This window comes from Sceloporus occidentalis, unplaced genomic scaffold, assembly GCF_023333645.1.
Source record: "Sceloporus occidentalis isolate IW3139 unplaced genomic scaffold, rSceOcc1.0.p SCAF_8, whole genome shotgun sequence".
NCBI classification, from domain to species: domain Eukaryota; kingdom Metazoa; phylum Chordata; class Lepidosauria; order Squamata; family Phrynosomatidae; genus Sceloporus; species Sceloporus occidentalis.
This window is the reverse complement of record NW_028316988.1, coordinates 4,398,348-4,406,102: the sequence shown is the minus strand read 5'-3', so window position 1 is coordinate 4,406,102 and position 7,755 is coordinate 4,398,348. Positions and strand designations below refer to the sequence as shown.

The window sequence follows — 7,755 nt, the reverse complement described above, 5'->3', positions numbered from 1 at the left end:
GTGACCCTAAGGCAAGCCTGTCACAGGATTTACTGGACAGTGTGTGACTTGTCCCAGGTCACCCAATGGGTTTCCATAGCTGAACAAAGAATTGAATCCTGGTCTCAGGGATGGTAGGCCAACGCTCAAACCACTACACCATTGTATATAATGGGACACAGACTTTGGTATCCATGAGGATCCCTGGAACCAAAACCCAGCAAATACCAAGAGACAACAATGGTTCCAAATACTGTGGTCTCTTGATATCTGATGGCATTTGGTTCCACCAAAGTCCAAGTATATTAACACCAAGTACGTAAGGATAGTTTAATTGTTTGGTTACGAGTCTGAAAATCCAGACCTATGGTGAAAGCATCTGGAGTTTCATCAACCCATTGATTCTATGATTCTGAAATGAAAGCCACAAGTTGCCATTGCTTTGCTGAGAGGGTTCACATCAAAGAGGGAATCTGTACTGGAAATTTAATGCCCCAGAGTTTCCTCAAAGGGAAATGTGTGCTGGTTCACTCATGGCATGCACAGGAACAGCTACAACACGTTTATGTATGTCCACAGATGAATGGTAGTTTGGCCCTCACCCCATCTCCACTGATGTTTAGAAAGTGATGGAAATGCATCATTTCCCCATATAGTGAGTAGCAGGTGACCTGATATCTCACACTGAGGGTTTGTTTAGCCAAGCACCCTACTTGCCATCCAAATATCCCCATGGATAAGACGGTCATCACAGGATACACCCACTAGTCATGATGGCTGTACTATATCTAGTGACCAGGATGTCAAGGGGGGTAGGGCTTCTTGGGCAAGACTAAAAGGGGACACCCCTCACCTCACTGCCGCACGCCACTCTACTCATGAGTAGGATGGTGCATGGCAGGGAGGGGGAACACTTGTCCAGGTGTCACCTTCCTTCTGGGGTGTCACCCAGTGTGGTCTGCACCCCCCTAGTGATGCCACTGACTATACCTCCAGTTTTTTGTGGCTTTTTGGGGCTATGTGGATAATGTGGCCATGTTCTAGAAGAGCTTATTCCTGACGTTTCACCTGCCTCTGTGGCTGGCATCTTCAGAGATGGATTACCTAAAGATAGGAAGTTTGAAAAACGAATGCCATAAAAGATTAGCCAAATCTATCCTTGATTTTAAGGTTCACAGACACAGCTTGATCAACAAGAAGGTTTTCCTTTTCCCTCTCCATTAATATATCTTTTTGTGTTGTAAAAAAAACCTCCAAGTACATCGGATGGTAAAGACCGATTCATTTTTACTGATTGGTAATTCACTCAGGGAGACTTCGCAGATGAAGAACATGGTAAAAGACTGTAAATAAAATTAAGTAAAATTGACGGAAGACCTTGTTTCATCATTTCAGCTCCTGCTTATGTTGTCAGATCTCTTTTGGTAAAATTGAGATGTCTCCTGAATGCCAACTACTCACAAAGGCCACTGCATGCTTCCACCAAGGCTGTTTCCCTTCCAAGGCAGTACTAGGCCTCCCTTTTGTGTTGTTGAGTTATGCCCGGCAAGGGATTTCATAAACACCTCTGAGGTTCATCTTCTTCTATGGGACAAAAGAGAGGATCATGTCCCAACCAACGAGGGGTTGTTTTGCAAACCGTAGAGGTCAGGTCTGACATTAGTCGTCCCAAAATTGGACAGAAGGGTGGGGACCCCCATCACTCAAGGAGCTGAGTTTTGGTGGAGCACCCCATCCAAGTCTTTTTTCCCCTTCTCCCTGGGAGACACAATAGGTCAGGTCCTGACCCCTGTTGTCGTTGCAAACTCTACCCTTTTCTCTTCTTTTGAACGTGGACGACAGGAAAGTCTGTCAAAAGGCGGAGCGTGCAACCCCCCTGACCCCTGGACAATAGGGTGGGTCAGTGACCCCAACACGGTATACACAGTTGGCTCTTTGTTTCTAGGTCAGGCTAAAGCCCTCTGTGGGTGGGGTGCTCCTGGATGGAGAAAAGGCAGAGGGGACTCTCTCTTTAGAAAGGGTTGGCTTTCTGCTTTGGCCTCTCCTTTTCAGGGGCTCCCTTGATAAAGACAAGGCATGGTTTACAAGGGGGAGGCCTGTCAATGGCACGCAAACAGATCTGTTTGGAGGGCTGCGCAACATCTGGAAACCACTATGGGGCTCTATGTGGAGGGGGGCGAGATGTCTTGAGTGCAGCTGCTCAGCTAACTGTGGAAGAATGCCAGGCTGATATCCGTGCTTAGCTAGATCGAAGAGAGTGATTTTCAACCCCTTTGAAAAGGTTGCTGAAAGAGACCTTCGCATCTGCTATAATAATAAGGTCCTCTGACTCTCCCAAGCCCCATATGTTCTGGATTGTTTCACAGATGGAAGTAGAGATGCCATTACAATCCCTCTGTGCTCAAAAATGCCAAAGCATGCACACAAGGATGCACACTACATCACTCCCTCTGTTATCACTATGCCATGCTATGGTGCATTCATTTATTTTGCAATAGTCCACTTCCCCTTATTCATTGCACAAAAGTGTAACACAGAACCTCAGGCCCAGGGGCTGAATCTGGCCTTCTAGGCTTCTCCAAATAGCTAAACTCCTTAACCATTACTTAATTGTTTGGAGGTTTTTTTACCTTTTCTACAGCTTTCCCCTCATTCTTAAAGTCTAAAATGCTTCTCCCACTGGATTAAAAGCCTCCAGATAAAATATGCTGGGGGCTTTGGCCCCACTCCTTTAGCCTTTGGCCCCACCATTCCCATTTATTGGAATGTGGCCCTACTTTGAAAGTAGTTTGGGCTCTTGGGCCAAAAGAGCTTCTTCAGTCATGGCATAGGAGAATACAGTCCTTTTGCATAAGTCCCACTCATGCCTTTGTGATAACACTTTCCTGTTTTCAGGAGGTTTTGCAAATTGTGAGTACTCAAACATACAAACGCCTGCTTAAAGAACCATGCTTGGTACATTCATGGTGGGATTTCACCAATTCTGCAGGATTTTCCTCTGACGACCTGCTTGGATTGGCCCTTGATGTTCATATATGATGGTTTCATGGCACAAGAGAGGATCCTTGGTCATGCTGATATCTACCATTTTGAACAGCAAAGTCACCACTGAACTCGGTTCAGAACTGAACTCCATAAACTGAACTATTACAGTGGACCCTTTGTATCTGCTGGGATTTGGTTCCAGTTATCATGGATATCAAAATCCGTGGATGCTCAAATCTAATTAAATACAATGGCATAGTGAAATGGTGCCCTGAATATAAAATAGCAAGATCAAGGTTTGCTTTTTGGAATGTATACATTTTTGAATATTTTAAAGCTATGTATAGATGGTTGAATCCATACATAATTTGTGGATATGGAGGGTCAGCTTTAATACCCTTCCTCACCTCATTCCAAACTCACCTTAGAAAAGTGGACCTCATTACATTCCTAGCTGCTGCTGCTGCTGCTGCTGCTGCTTCTTCTTCTTCCTCCTCCTCCTCCTCCTCCTCCTCCTCTTCTTCTTCTTCTTTTTAATTATTTTTGTTTATATCATGCCTTTTTCTAATGCTGGGACTCAAAGCACCTTATAAAAGTTAAAAAACTACAGCTAAATTATTCACGTCATACAAACCTACATCTAAATGACTCACATCATACAAAAGTTATAATATAACCATCATCAGAATTGAAAACCATTTAAAAACATACCCATTTTAAAAGCATCTCAAAGCATAGGTTAACCAGAGTAGAAAAGTTGCACCATTTTAGAGTATGATATAAACAACAACAACTGTTTATGCAACTATGAACTAAATACATCTGTTGCGTAAAGGCCAAAAAAGCACAAAAACATGTAAGGGAACATACACACATGGCATTAACAGGCCATTATTTTGGGCAGATATACAGTTGCCTCTTGAAATCCACAGACTTGAAAATCCGTGGAGGGGCGACTGTCATTAAACCCAATGGGGTGCGCATCTGGGGTACGCGTCCCACATGCATGCGCCCCATTCAAGCCAATGGGGCTTGAATATGCTCAAGTTTTGGAACTCCAAGGGGCGAATTCCAAGGGCCGGCTGTAATTACAAAATAACTTTCCATGTATCACCCTGAACATGCCACTCTTGCCTGATTTTGAACGCTAAGCAGGGTCAGGCCTCACAAATGCTTGGATGAGCCATGAGTGATGCCAGGGACTTCCAGGTAGGGCTAGGAAAGAAACCAGACTGAAAACCCAGAGAGTTGGGAGACAAGAGTTGAGATGTCATGCACCTTGCTACGTTCCTAAGATGCCACAAGACTCTTCATTGTTTTTGCTAAGACTAAGGTATCCATACACATACCCAGAAATGGTCTGAATACTGCAAGCCAGCTTCATTAAAAATCTACCTTCTCTTTCCCTCTAATTCTCCTTCCCTTCCTGAGCCACCCCACAGGCAGCCCCATAAGTCACTGGGGCAGCTGAGAAGGAATGCATGGTGGAATCTGCTACTTTCCATTGCCATTAACAGCACAATAGGATGGCCAGTTCTCCAAGAAGGGCAAACCTCCCCTTTCCCCAGTTGTAAAAGGGTGGCCATGCAGAGGAAGGAGGGGTGGCATAAAGACAGCAACCCTCATTATGTCTCCTCCACTTCAGTCTCCAAGGAAACCAACCTGGGCAATGCATCTCTCCCCTGTCCTGCTGTGGCTCTTGGCAAGTTACAGTATGGCTGGCTGCTGTTGCTCTTCTGTCTTCCAGCTGCTTGCCATGTGTGCTCCCAGGGGCCAGAGAGGCAAAAAAGGGGGAGCTGATACCATCTGGAACAATAAGAATGTGGGGGAAAGCCAGAATATATGACCTGCTGCATTCAGTACTATGGTGTGGGGGACAGAGGTAGGAGGGATAGGGCCCGAACAGACAGGGCAAACTTTGGAGGCATGCTGTTTAAATGACCCATGCATCTTAAGATGCCAGAAGCTACACCAAAGCTGTGCTTCAGTCCTTAGGACTGGATTGTGGCTTTGGCGCAGCTTCCGGCCTCGTAGGACACATGCATCATTTAAATAGCATACCTCCAAAGTGACCCGAAGCAGCTTTATTTGGGCCTGTCTGTTCAGGCCCATACATAACCTTTTTTTCTGTGGGTTCATTTCCTTGAGGTACCAAGAAAAGCTACTCACTTTGGCTTCTATTGACTTTCTCTTCCTGTGGTCGTTGTTGCTGTTATGGTGTGCCTTCATGTTGTTTCCAACTTATGGCGACCTTATTGTGGGGTTCTCTTGGCAAGATTTGTCCAGAGGAGGTTCGCCATTCCCTTCCCTGAGGCTGAGAGTGTGTGATAATAAATACATAAATAAATACTTTTAAAAATTGCATTATTGTGGATGCTAGAAAAGACTTGTCTAATGTGCTATTTGATGCATTAAATAATCCACAGAGAGAGATATGCAAACACACACACCATACATACCAGGACAGAGGAAGGACAAGACTACCACATTGCCTTCTGAAAAGTAAAACCCAGCTCTTCTCCTTTTGCACCAATTACATAGGCCTATGATGGAAAATCTTAGCTACACCAGTGATAGCCAGAGTGGTGCAGTGTTGTTTGAGCATTGGATTATGACTCCGGAGACCAGGGTTCAAATCCCTGCACAGGGAAACTAGTTTTGTGAGACATTTTAGGCCCCATACAGACAGGCCAAAATAAAGCTGCTTTGGGTCACTTTGGAGGTATGCTGTTTAAATGATGCATGCGTCCCAAGAGGCCGGAAGCCACACCAAAGCCATGATCCAGTCCTAAGGACTGGAGTGCAGCTTTGTCTATATGGGGTCTTAGCCTTCTCTGTCAGAGAGCTCTGGGGCCACAATAAACTACAATGCTCAGGGTTCCCTAGTATTGAGCCAGGGCAGTTAAAGCCGTCTCAAAGTGGCTTATATCTGCAGTGTGTTTGGGGCCTGAGATGGGTTATTAACACTGTTTTGCACTTCCACAACCAATAGGAAAGTTGGGATGGGCGAGATTCACACACAAACCCAGTGGCGGATCAATGGAGGCCTTTTGGACATGCCCGGCTGGTGCCACCATCCCATTCCCATCTGTCACCCCCTCCCTGTGAATGCGGAGGGAGTGAATCCCACAAAGGAAGAGGCTCCAATTATGCTGTCCTTTCTCCATCCCCAAGATCCATGGCAGGGATGGGTGTGGGGTGGAGACCCACAGCCAGCGTTGTTCTCAGGCTCCTTGGAATGCACAGAGTTCCCTCTTAGCAGCAGGACCAGACCAATTAACGGAAAGACAAAAGCGGAGAGGGTTTAGGGAAGCCTCCTTATTAATTGAATTGGGGTTTCGCTCTAATGAGGCTGGAGCACAAGTGTGGGGCTGGAGGGGAGGGGGCAACGATCCAAGGGAACCATCGGACACTCATTGCTCTCTCACCCTTCTTCAACCACTCTCAACACTGGCCTCCCTCTTAAGTCTCTCCGGCTCACCTTTTAGCCAGCCTTTCTTCTTTCCAAAGGAGAGCGGGGCCAAAAGAAAAGAGAGAGATTGGACATGTGCATTTCCTTAGTCCCACCCGCACATGGTTGCCTTGCCCCCATTTCACACAGCCACCATTTAGCTTATTTCCCTCCTCATCCATCCAGTTTTAGGGTGATCACTAAGAGTTACGTCTGCCGGTATTTTGTAAGTTTTTTAGCATCATGAAGTCGAAAGCTTTCATGGCCGGCATCCATAGTTTTTTGTGGGTTTCTTGGGCTATGTGATGCATCAGAGATGCCAGCCACAGATGCTGGCAAAACGTCAGGAATAAACTCTTCTAGAACACTCCCACATAGCCCGAAAAACCCACAAAAAACTACCTTTGGCATTGCTTTCCTTTCCTTTGTCCTTTAGGTCCTTTGTTACATGCCCCTAGGTTCTGCTAAAAGGGTATGCCCTGGTAGTAAGAGGTGTTTCAAGCTAGAGGAGCAGAAAGCCAATTGCAATTCAGCACGTAGCATGTAGTGAACTAATAACTGTGAAATCTGGACTAAGACTTCCAATGCTCCACTAAGAAATGTCTACCCAGAAATATAGTTCCCATGGAGTTTAATGGGGGCTTAACCCCAGGTCTTCAGAAGCAGGGTCATGCTTTCAGTGGGCTGTACCACCTTTTACCAGAAGAGGGAACAATTGTACCAGGCTGGGTTTACAAATGCCTGATTCTTTTGCTGGGAAATTGAGCAGAAACTGGTGGAAAAGAAAAGAAGATTTTTTAAATTACAGTTATATAAAGTATAAGCAATCAAAAATTGGCTGAATATTGACTTTTAGTTTACTTTCCCGCTCTCAATTTCCTGTTCTGCAGCTTGAAGCAGCTGCCTAAGAAAGCCCTATGAAATTCATAGGATCAACAAGTGACTTGGGTCCAAAACACACTGCAGAAACAATCCAGTTTGAAACCACTTTAACTGCTCTGGCTCAATGCTAGAGAATTCTGGGAACTGTAATTTTGTGAGGCATTTAGCCGTCTCTGTGTCTGGTGCCACAATAAACCACAATTCCCATGATTTCCTTGCACTGAGCTAAAGCAGTTAAAGTGGTCTCAAACTAGATTATTTCTGCAGTGTGTTTTAGACCTTGATGCTTCTGAGGAAATAGACCATATCTATGAAAGCCTATGCTAGACCTTCCTTGGCTCAGTTAGTCTCACAGGTGCTACAAGATCCCTTTGCGCGCACACACAAACACACATAGGAGTGCATGACAATTTTAGTGTGATTTCCCACATTGAACACAAGGGGGCAGTATGAGATCA

At 45.3% G+C, this 7,755-nt stretch overlaps 1 long non-coding RNA gene across 1 annotated transcript; it reads right to left on the bottom strand.

The window, feature by feature from the left end:
* Positions 1-3,466: 3,466 nt before the first annotated feature.
* On the bottom strand, positions 3,467-5,272 carry LOC149307690 (uncharacterized). The gene is made up of 3 exons (XR_016282180.1): positions 5,134-5,272; positions 4,627-4,770; positions 3,467-3,550 (listed from the first exon to the last, which is right to left on the bottom strand). It is a non-coding gene; the product is annotated as an uncharacterized LOC149307690 (long non-coding RNA).
* Positions 5,273-7,755: the final 2,483 nt, after the last annotated feature.